The 12,070-nt window shown below is 42.5% G+C and overlaps 1 long non-coding RNA gene across 1 annotated transcript; it reads right to left on the reverse strand.

Moving 5' to 3' along the window:
* Positions 1-3,226: 3,226 nt before the first annotated feature.
* Positions 3,227-9,458, reverse strand: LOC142077076 (uncharacterized). Its single transcript, XR_012671530.1, has 3 exons — positions 6,192-9,458; positions 3,405-3,468; positions 3,227-3,316 (listed from the first exon to the last, which is right to left on the reverse strand). It is a non-coding gene; the product is annotated as an uncharacterized LOC142077076 (long non-coding RNA).
* Between the last annotated feature and the right edge of the window lie 2,612 nt (positions 9,459-12,070).

Consider the following 12,070-nt stretch of genomic DNA (forward strand, 5'->3'; position numbering starts at 1 on the left):
ACACACATGCACAGACCAACACTATACAGAACCCTACAAACAATGTGCCTCAAAGAGGAGAGAAAACTCTTGGCAAGAAGAATGACACCTAAACGGAAGACGCCGTCGGGCAAGACAACCTGCAGGGCTGTGACGTCAGGATGCTCTATGGCAACACCACAGAAAGAGTAGAATGTCATGGCCCGTGACAAGGAGTTGCTTTCAAAACTGAGAAGATGGATGTGCAAGAAGCCTGGCCTCAAGACTTGAGAGCATAAGGATGCAGGGAAACAATCCCAGTCTGCAAAAATGGACGTCTAGAGAGTAGAGCTGCTCACGCAGCCAGGAAGGATGCCACAAGAGATGACCATCAGGAAACTTCAAGACACAAGAACGATCCACGCTTTAAGCTTAACGCAAAAAAAGAGACTGATGGGCACTAAGCCAATGAGTATGGGCATTTGAGACCCTAGGGATAGTGGCCAAGGCACATGCTGTGCCCCTTGAGCGCAAAGAGCAATTAGGACATTGAGGCCCAGGAATGTTTAAGACACAGAAGACAGACCACACAAACTACACAACAACAGACACAGGCTGGAACTGCCCTGCCCGGTTCACGCTAACATCATGCTGATAAGTAACCTGCTCCCTTTAACTGCCCAAGGGGGACTGTCCCTGGACAGCCCCCTGCCCTACACTGTCTTTAAAACCTCTTTAGGCAATCACCAACCCAGTCCCCACCCTCCCTTGGTGCCCTGCCGGTGCCCCAACTTAGCTTTAGGAGGGCCGGAAGTTTGAACCCATCCTCAAAAAGGAAAACCACAGCCAGCCCACTAGATGAAACCAGGTTCCTCTTCATCATCTGCAAAGACAAGCCAATCCACACGTAACGCTGCCGTCAGTCAGCAGCGCATCGATCCACAGGGACCCTTCCCACAACATCCCCCACCTCAGACGCGCCGTGGGGTTCCGCTCACCCGCTCCCAGAGTCCGACGCCGCGGCCATTGTCGCTTCTGACGCCTAGGATACCGACAGAAAGTTACCATTGTGCTTGCCAGAAATCACCAGCCCCGTGCTCCTCCCCTGTACTACCCAGCTCACCTCAAACCCTCCTCCAATGCCAAAGGCAGCCTGCACAGGACCTGCAAAACCAGAGCAAAACTCTGCACTGAGTCACCATATAATACTTACCCATCAGACACCGACCCGGCCCACAACTGCCTCACCTGCTCAGACCTCTTGGCAGCAGCTGGGCCCCACAGAGCAGCACCTGCAAAAAAAACAAGCAAAAAGGCACATGAGGAGATACGGCCCGAAACCGCAGCCCACCTGCACCAATCCCTGTCTTGCACTCCTTTACCTGAACATCTCACCGCCCCTGGCCTCCATCAGCTTGGGGCGTCACACCGAGGTTGGTGCACCACCTGTAAGGCCCAAACAATATGGGTTGCTTATGACTTCACCAACAATTCAACACCTGAAAAATAACCACTACTTCAGCCCACCAATCAGTGCTCACCTGCTCACCCCGCCCAAGTCAGCTCCCATGCCCATATCCCACATCGCTCCTCGATTGGCACCTTCAAATTAAAAAAGTAAAAAAAAAAAACAAAACCACAAAACCGTAAATTAATCATATAGCCACCAGTCACATCTTCCCTCTAATACGACACACCAACCCACCTTCTTACAGCGATCCGCTCCCCTCTCCTCCGTCGCCCTTTGTCGGGCAGCTGGTCCCTCTGCATCTGCAAAAACAAAAGTGTCAAACTAGTCACCCGGTTGCAGAGCAATAGGGGTACAAGTCCAGAGGTCTCCTTTCCATTTAGGAACGCCATCTAGAATCCCACTATACATCCCGTCACTATAAAAACCCACACCAACCCACAACCTTTAAGCCCCACCCATACAAGCCTTTCAGATTTTATCTGCTTTATTACCCCTGAAGAGCCCCTCCCGCTCACCTGGACTCATCCCCATAAAACACTGTTGAAAGAGTTGACCACACAACCCGCCAACGGCTACTGCTTCCGAGATGGCCGTACGACCTTTGCGCCCACCGTCTAGGCATACCAACATACTGACCACAAACTCCTATGGCTATTCCACTTACCCCTGACTCTACGCCCCCGGGCAGGGCGGCTCCAAGCCAGACACACACAAGCACAGACCGACACTGCACGGAACGCTACAAACGACGCACCTCAAAGCCAAGAGAAAACTCTCGCTGAGAAGAGCAACACCCGGATAGAAGACGCCATGAGGCAAGACGACCGTCGAGACCGTGACGGTGACGTGAGGCGGCTCTATGGCAACCCCAGAGAAAGAGCAGAACATCATGGCCCACGACAAGAAGTTACTCTCAGAACTGATAGGATGTATGCGCAAGAAGCCGGCCGGCAAGACCTAAGAACTTAAGGATGCGGGGAAGAAACCCGAGTCCATGAAAAATGAACATAGAGAGCGGAGCACCTCATGCAGCCGGCAGGGACGCCACAGAAGAGGGCTGTGCGGAAGCTCGCAAGAAGCCAGACAGATGTGCACTTTAAGCTCGTCACACAAGAAAACAAGCGCCCGATGGGCGCTATGCCAATGAGTACAGGCGTTCGGGACCCTAGAAATGGCGCCCCAGGCACCTGCTGTGCTCCTCAAATGCAAAGAGCAACGTGGGCGTCGAGACCCAAGGAAGGCCTAAGACACAGAAGACAGACCACACAAATGACACAACACATGCAGGCTGGAACCGCCCTGCCCGGCACATTCTAGCATCACGCCCAAGAGGAGCCGCCTCCCTTTACCTGCCCAAAAGGGACACTGCCCAGACAGGCCCCGGCCCTACATTACCTGTAAAAACCCTTTGGGCAATTGCCAACCCCACCACCTTGCTCCCGCAATCCCTCTCCGGCACTGGAGCCCCAACTTAGCTTTGTAGTACACCAGCAGTAAGGATCATGACTGTAGACGCCAACATCTTGCATAACACCCTCATTCTCAGTCACGTCATGGGGTTCCGCTCGCCCGCTCCCCGCCAATTCCAGAGTCCAAGGCTGCGGCTGACATTACTTGTGGCACCTAAGATTGCAAAAGACAAAAATACCATTCTGCTTGTGAGACATGACCTGTCCCGTGCTCCTCCTCTCTACTACCCATCTCACCTCAAATCCTTATGCATTTCTAAAGGCAGCCCGCACAGCACCTACAAAACTGAAGGTGAAAGCTTCGCTTAATTGCTGCAGGATACTTCGCTCTCAGATGCCAACCCGGCTGACTCTCGCCTCGCTTTCTGGAACCGCTTGTCAAGGTGCTGCTTTGCTCCTCTGACCCTAAGTGCATCACCTGCCAAAATAAAACTCAATGACACATGCTGAGATACTGCCCAAGACGAGAGCACACGCGCATCTATACACACCTCCCGCACCTTTACCTCAGCCAGTTGCCTGTGCTGCCTCTGCCATTTTCAGACTGCTGTATTGAGATGCGGGTACCACCTGTGGAAGTGAAACAATTCGGGACACTTATGACTTAACTAACAATATGACATCTGACAACTAACAGCTATTTCAGCCCACTAGTCATTGCTTACTATGCCCGACTCAGCTCTAGCGCCTATATCCCACATCGCAGGAAGCATCGTGACAGAAATAGAGGGGTGCTGAGGTGACCGGAGAGACAGAAGACTGCTCGAGGGCACAAAGGTACTCGGAAAGGGGTTTGAACAGAGTACTGACGTCGCGAGGGAGATGCTGACCCATTGGAAGCGAGCAAGATGGAGGAGAGGACAAAAAGACTGCTCTGAGGAAGAGGATGACCCGAGAGATGTTCTGACAAATCGAGAGGGGTATGAATTACACTCCAGAGATAAAAGCGTGCCGAGAAGACGCTCTAAAACCTCGGGATGAACCAAGAAAAGAGAAAAAAAAATAAGAGACAAAGAAAATTTAAGAAGTGACAGGATACGTGACAAAGAAGAAAGTAATAAAAAATAGGGATAGGCAGCTTGATAAAAGTAGACATAGAAAGAAAATTTTAAAAGCAAAAGGGCACAAGGCAGAGGAGAAAAAAAAAATGAAAAAATAGGGACAGAAAACTAGATAAAAGTAGACATATAAAAAAATTGAAAAAAGTTATTAAAGGAGGAAAAAATAAAAATATAAGGACAGCAAACTAAATAAACAGAGACGTAGAAAGAAAATAGAAAAATTGAGAGAGTACACAACAGACAAGGAAGAAACAAAAAAATAGGGACAGGAACTATATAAAAGCAGACATAATAAAAAAATTTTTAAGAGCGACAAGATAAAAGAAATAAAGGAAAAGTTAAAAAACAAGAAGAGCAAACTAAATCAACAAAGACACAGAAACAAAATTTAAAAACCAACGGGGTATGGCACAAACTAGAATGAAATAAAAAATAAAGACTGTGAACTGGAAAAAAGTAGATATAGAAAAAAAATTAAAAGGAACGTGACACAGGACAGACAGGAAACAATAAAGAAATAAGGTTAGACATCTTGATAAAAATAGACAGCAAAAAAATGTTAAAAGTGACAATGTAGAAGACAGATAAGAAAAAAGCAAATAATAGAGACATAAAAATACATACAAGTGACCATAGAAACAAAAATTCAAAAGTGAAGAAGAAAAAAAACATATTAAAAAGCAAAAAAACCTAATTAGACAGAGACATAAAAAGAAAATTCTAAAAGCGACCGGGTACGGGACGGACTAGAATGAATTAAAAAAAAAAAAAAAGAGACAGCAAACTGGATAAAAATGCACAAGGAAAGAAAATTTAAAAGTAGGACAGATAGGAAACAATGAAAAATCAGACAGAGACGTCTTCATAAAAGTAGACATGGAACAAAAATTGTAAAAGCGATGGGATACGAGAAACAGGAAAAAATTACAAAATAGGGACAGAAAATGATATTAAAGTACACCTAGAAACAAAAATTCAAACAAAAAAAAAATATGAGAGTAAAAAAATTAAAATTTTTTTAGTTAACTAGATGAAAGTAGACATAGAAAGGAAATTTAAAAAGCAACATGGTTCGTGACATACAGGAAAGAATTCAGAAATAGAAACAGGAACTGGATAAAAGTAGACATAGATGATTTTAAAAGTGCCAGGATTAAGGAAATAAAGGAAAAAAATTAACGAATAGGGACAGCGAACTAAAACGGAGACATCTACAGTAAATGAAAAACTGTTGCGGCATACATGCACAGCCTTTATCATAACAGGACAGCCCTACCACCTCTCTCCATTCATTGCACCTCTCTCCATCTGTCTCTCTCCTTTGCCTCTCTTATATCTTCCTTCTGGCAAGGATCACATGTCTGCTCACAATTCCCTTCACCTGTTTCTGTTCTTGAATCAGCTGGTACTCATTAGGCCACCTCTTAATTCTTCTCCACATCTCCCCCTTGTTGTTTATGGTTTTGTAGCATTGCCAAAGTCCTATCCGAAACTCCCAATTCCAGAACTCTTCTCCACATCACCCCCTTTTTTGTTCTCAATTGCCAAATTGTTCATTATGTTCACTAGAACAAGTTCATATTCAAATGAAACCTGTGACCCATATTCTTTTATTGATTTGCGTACCTCCTTAATCTAATTCTTTTTCCTATTCTCCATAACCCATATTCTTTTATTGATTTGCATACCTCCTTACACAAACTTAACATTTCTAATTCTTTTTCCTATTCTCCATCACACAGTTCACTTTCCTCTAGAACATCACTGATACATGTGTGTGTGTGGGTACGAATCCCCGCAGCAGATCTTCTTGGGGTGGGAGGGCGGGAACAAATGGTGCTTTAGCCTCTATCACTGCAAAACTTCATCCGCCGTTGGCGCAAGTTCAAATAAATCTTTCTTATCTTTTGATTTTCTCTCCAGAATTGCTGCCATTACATTCACTAGAACAAGTTCATCTTTAGCCTCTGTTTCTGTAAAGCTTCATCCGCCGTTGGCGCAAGTTCAAATGAATCTTTCTTATCTTTTGATTTTCCCTCCAGAATTGCTAAATCAGTCACGTTTTGCAACACCTGCTCTGCAGGATGCAACTTCTGCAGAGCTGCATACACACAATATTCCTTCTAGAACGTCTAGTTGCAAAGTTTTCCTCGTCTGTAGTTCTTCTACTGAGATGCCAACTGCCCCATGACTAATGTATAAAGTTCATATAACTTCGCCGCGGCTGCTCACCTCTGTATCCGTTTTTTCTTTTATCCCGTTGCCTTTCAATGGCTTTTTTTTCTGTTTCCTTTCAACAGCTTCTATCCCATTTCCTTTCAACGGCTTTTTTCCTGTTTCTTTTCAACGGCTTTTGCAGTTCAGCGGGGCTCACCACCGGATATTTCTATTTTCTTTCTCCAAGACCTTCTTTCTTCAGGTTTTCTTCTTTCAGTCCCTGTTCGGGCGCCATTTGTTGCGGCATACATGCACAGCCTTTATCATAACAGGGCAGCCCTACCATCTCTCTCCATTCATTGCACCTCTCTCCCTCTGTCTCTTTCTGTTGCCTCTCTTATATCTTCCTTTTGGCAATGATCACATGTCTGCTCACAATTCCCTTCACCTGTTTCTGTTCTTGAATCAGCTGGTACTCATTAGGCCACCTCTTAATTCTTCTCCACAAAAAAACATCAGGCTACATGACAGACGAGAACGAATTAAACAACAGGGATGGGAGTTTGATAAAAGTAGACATAGAAAGAAAATTTAAAAAACAATGGTAAGGAAAGACAAGAAACAAAAAATAAAGAGCGTGAACAGGACAACAGTAGTCAAAGAAAGGCCATTTAAAAAAAGAGGATTAAGAAAGAAAACAAATTTGAAAAATAAGGACAACGAACAAAAATGCAGACAAAAAGAAAATTTGAAAAGCAAAGGCATAAAAGACAGACAAGAAAAAAAATAAAATTCAGACAGCGAACTGGACAAAAGGAGACGCAGAAAATATTAAAAGCAACAGGGATTAGGGAAGTAAAGAAAAAAAGGTAATGACGGTGAACTAAATAAACAAACATAGAAAGTAAATTTTAAAAGCAATGGGGATTGAGAAGAAAAGATTAAAAAGTATAGATAGAAAATGAAAAAAAAAGTACATGTAAAAAAACTTTAAAAGCCATGGGATTAAGAGAGGAAAATATGAAAAAACAGGGACAGCAAACAAAAAACCGAGACATAGCAAGTACATTTTAAAAGCGAGGGGGTACATGACAGACAGGAAAGCAATAAAATATAGGGATAAGGAGCGTGATAAAAGTAGACATAAAAACAAAATTTGAAAATCCAAGGAATTAACAGAAAAAAGAACTAAAAAAAAGAGGAACAGCAAACTAAATAAGCCAAGACGCAGACAGAACATTGAAAAAGCAAGGGCACTAAGGAAACAAGAGAAATAAGAAACAATACAGACAATGATCTCAATAAAATCAGACATAGAAAGAAAATTTAAAAGCAATGTGTTAAACGAGAGACAGGAAAGAAATAAAAAATAAGGATAGGCCTGTTGATAAAAGAGGTCACAGAAAGAAAATCTAAAAAGCAATGACATACAGGACAGGGAGGAAAAACTTTCAAATAGGATCACCAAAGTAGACAAAAGTAGACATAGAAACAAAGGTTTACAAGCCAAGGATTAAGAAATGAAAAGATGAAAAAATAGGGACACTGAACTAGAACAGAGACGTAAACCAAAATTTTAAATAAGGCAGCACTAAGGAAGGACAAGAAGTAATTCAAAACTAAAGACATCAAACGGCATAAAAGTAGACATGGAACATTTTAAAAGCAACAAGGACTATGAGAAGTAAAAAAAAAAAAAAAATTAAACAACAGGGAGAACGAACTAAAAAACCAGAGACATAAAAAGTAAATTTTTAAAGTGACAGGGTACATGACAGGCAGGAAACATAAAAATCAGAGATAGGAAGCTTCACAAAAGCAGGCATAGAAGGAAAATATTAAAAACAATGAGGTACAGGACAGATAGGAAAAAAACTGAAAACAGAGACAGCAAAGTAGATAACAGTAGACATTGAATCAACATTTTAAAAGCCAAGGGATTAAGGGAGGAAAGAATTAAACAATATTGGTAGCAAATGAAAATGCAGAGATAGAAAGAATTTTAAAAGCGAGAGCGCTAGGGAAAGACAAGAAATAATGAAGAAAGTAAAACAGCGAACGGAATAGGGGTACAAAGAAAGAAAAATTAAGGAGATGAGGAAAAAATTAAAAAATAGCAACGGCAAACTAAAACAGAGACGTAGAAAGAAAATTTTAAAAGTCATGGCAAAAAGTAAAGCAAAAGAAAACAATTTGAGAATCAAGACAACGAACAAGACAAAAGTAGAAAATTTTTCAAGCCGATGGATTAAGAGAGGAAAGAACTAAAAAATAGCGACAGTGAACAAAAAGACATACATAGACAAAAACTTTTCAAAGCGACAGTACTAAGGAAAGACAAGAAATCATTAAAAATTCAAGACAGGGAACAGCATAAAAGTAGACATAGAAAGAAAACTTAAAAAACAACAAGCATTACGGAAATAAAGGAAAAAAATTATGAAATAGGTACAGCAAACTAAAACAGATGTAGAAAGAAAATATAAAACCGAGGGCACTAAGGAAAGACAAGAAATAATTAAAAATAAATACATCAAAGGGAAAAAGGTAGACATAGAACATTTAAAAAGCGAGGGGCATTAGGGAAATAAAGGGAAAAATTAAAAAGTAGCGACACCTAAGTAAGCCAGAGATGCAGAAAGAAAATTTACAAAGCGAAGGCACTACTAAAGACAAGAAATCATTAAAAAAAAAATACAGCGACCCAAATAAAAGCAGACAGAAAATTTTAAAAGCGAGGTTGATTAAAAAAATAAGGAAAAAATTAATAAATCGTGACAGCCAACTAAAACGGAGCCATAGAAAGAAAATATAAGAAGCATCGGCACAAAAGAAAGAAAACAACAAAGGGAATAAAAGTAGACATAGAAAGAACATTTAAGAAGTGATAGGCATTAGGGAAATAAAGGAAAAAATTATGAAATAGAGACACCAAACTGAAAGAGAGACATGAAAAGAAAATTTTAAAAGTGACCGCACTAAGAAAACACAATAAATAAATAAAAAAAAAAAAACAGCAAATGGAATAAAAGCAGACAGAAAATTTTAAAAGCAACAGAGATTAAGAAAATGAGAAAAAATTAGAAAGTAGCGACGGCAAACAAAAACAGAGACATAGAAAGAAAATATATAAAGCAAAGAAATTAAGAACAGAGAGGAAAAAAAATAGGGTCAGCAAACTAAATAAATGGAGACATTGAAACAAAATTTAAAAAGTGATGACGTAGAGGATAGGCAGGAAGAAATTAAAAACACGAACAGGAAACTGGATAACCGGAGTCGGAGAGAGAAGATTTAGAAAGCAACGGGATACTGGCCGTATGGGTAAGAAGTTAAATATCAGGAGAGGGAGCCACAGGGAAATGACATTGGAAGAGCGACAGGGTACAGAGCACAGGGAGTCACTGAAAACAGAGAGGGGACATGCTGAATAGAGGGAGACCTAGAAATGCAATTTGCACAAACAATGGGGAAGAAGGCAACGCAGGAAAAATGAAATAATAGCAGGTGGGGAGCTGGAAATGTAGAAGGCGACGGTGTACAGAACAGTGCTGACAAAAGAGCAAAAAGCTTTAGGGAGCCAGGCAGCTGGAAAGGTAGATGGAGGCAGGGACGAGCAAGGAGGTAGGCAGAGGTCTGGAGAAGCACCGCAGGGATGGGCCCTCACACAGGAGACGGGACGCACAACTCACCACAGCTGCTGGAGACTGGCAGGAGACCTTTACTGCCCCAAGGCTTCTCTCTCAGCCCTTGCCCCTTCCTCCTCGGCAGTGCTGGCTGCCCAACCCTCACCCACCCAAGAGCAGAGGCCGGAGTGCTCCTCTCCCATGAGGCTTCCCAGACTCATGGCAGCTCACACGTGTGGCCAACAGAGGCACCGAGCTCCTGGCACCGTGTGCTGGTGGCGTGCTCTGTCGGGGATCGCTGGGAGAGATCCTTCCTCACTGCTGGGATGGGCTGTTCCTTGCCGGAGACAACTGCCTGCGGAAGCCTCTTGGTTTCACTCTTCAGCTGGGTGCTGCAGGCAAGCGTGCCCAGGCAGCCCCCTCCCCAGCTACAGCCCCTTAGCATAGCAGGGCCAGCCCCATCCTCAGCCTCACAGGGACCACGGGGGGCTGCCCTGACCCATCCCCACCTGCAGCCTTTATAAACCCTTGGCTCAGCCCCATCCTCACTTCATGGGTCCCACCTGGGCTGCCCCAGCCCACAGCTGGAGCCCATCGGGAAGAGGGGCCATGGCCCCAGCCCCACAGCACATCACTCCTTCCCCTGGACCCAACCACAGCCACTTGCCCAGAACCCAGCGGCTGGAAACGCACCCAGGAGCACAAAGGAGGCAGCAAAGGTTTGTTTCTTTACACGCATCAAAAATTTCGGTAGTGAGTTGGCTCTAAGTCTCAGAGCCCAAAGGCAGCAGGATAGAGGGAAAAGAGGGAAGAAGAAAGCAGGAGGAAGGACAGAGGAAGGTAGCCAACAGGTATGGGACAGGGAACCAAAAAATGTGATAACAGGGAACAAGAAAGGGACAGGGAACTGCACACAGATGATGAGAGAGAGAGAAATGGAGCGCAGCAAGGAGGAGGATGGGGAGATGGAGCAATAAATAAGGGGGAGAGGGGGCAGGGAGCAGGGGAGGGACCGAACGGGACAACAGAAACAACAGAGAGGGACAGAGAATGAGACAGACACAGACAGGAGACAGAGGGACGGCTGGGGTGTCATTTTACAATGATGGAGAACTGGATAGAGCGAGACATGTAGAAAGCTACAAAAGGGGAACACAGCAGAAAGAATTTAAAAAAACGACAAACAACAACAACAACAACAAAAAAGAGGGACAGGAAGCTGGACAGAGGCAGTCACAGAGAAATTAAAAAGTGACAAACACAGGAAAGAATTAAAAAAGAGAGCACATAAGACGGATAGACTGAGAACTAGAACGGGAACAGAACAGAGAGGCAGGAAATTTAAACAATTGTTCAAGGAAGCTTTACAGAGGGAGGTTCAAAAGAGAAAATAAAAAGCGATGGGCTACCGGAAACACAGCAAGGAAAAAAATGGACGGGGAACTAGATAAATGGAGATATGCAAATAAAATTTTAAAAGCAACTGGTACACAACAACAAAGAATTAAAAACAAGGGAAAAGCAATGAGATGAACGGAGGCATAAAAAGAAAATTTAAGAAATGACAGGGTAAGGAAAACGGAAAAAAAAATTAAAAATACGGAGAGGAAACCGAATAAAAGATGAGAAAGAAAAAAATTTCAAAAATAATGGGATACATAAGAGACAGGGAAAAAATATAAAGTAGGGATTGGGAGCTTGATGGAAGAACACATAGAAGGAAACTTGAAAATGCAAAGAGGTACAGGACAGTCAGCAGACAACTAAAAATAGGGACAGCAAACTAGAGTACCGGTACATATAGAAACAAAATTTTAAAAACCAAGGGATTAAGAGAGAGAAAAAGTAAAAAAAAATAGAGACAGCGATCTAAATAAACAGAGACATACAAAGAAAATTTATTAAGTGGAGCGCAGGCTGCGGGACAGACAGGAAAGAATTAACAAATTAACACATTGGATGGGATAAAATTACACATGGAAAAACTAAAAAGCCACATCTTTTAGGAAAGACAAGAAAAATCTAAAAAATAAAAAAGGGTGACAAAGACAGAAACCTATCAAAAAATAATAATAGGGAATATGATCAAAGTAAATATAGAAAGAAAATTTCAAAAACGCCTGGCAAGAGGACAAACAAAAAAAATTAAAAACAGAGACTGCAAACTAGATAAAAGCAGACAGAGAAACAAAATTTTTAAAGCCGAGGGACTAAGACAGGAAAGAATTAAAAAATAAAAAACAGCGAACTAAACAGATGAAGAAATTGTAAAAAGTGACCGCACTAAGGAAAGATGAGGAAAAAAACTAAAAATAAAGACAGCGAACG

The sequence above is a fragment of the Calonectris borealis genome, unplaced genomic scaffold, assembly GCF_964195595.1.
Source record: "Calonectris borealis unplaced genomic scaffold, bCalBor7.hap1.2 HAP1_SCAFFOLD_144, whole genome shotgun sequence".
NCBI classification, from domain to species: domain Eukaryota; kingdom Metazoa; phylum Chordata; class Aves; order Procellariiformes; family Procellariidae; genus Calonectris; species Calonectris borealis.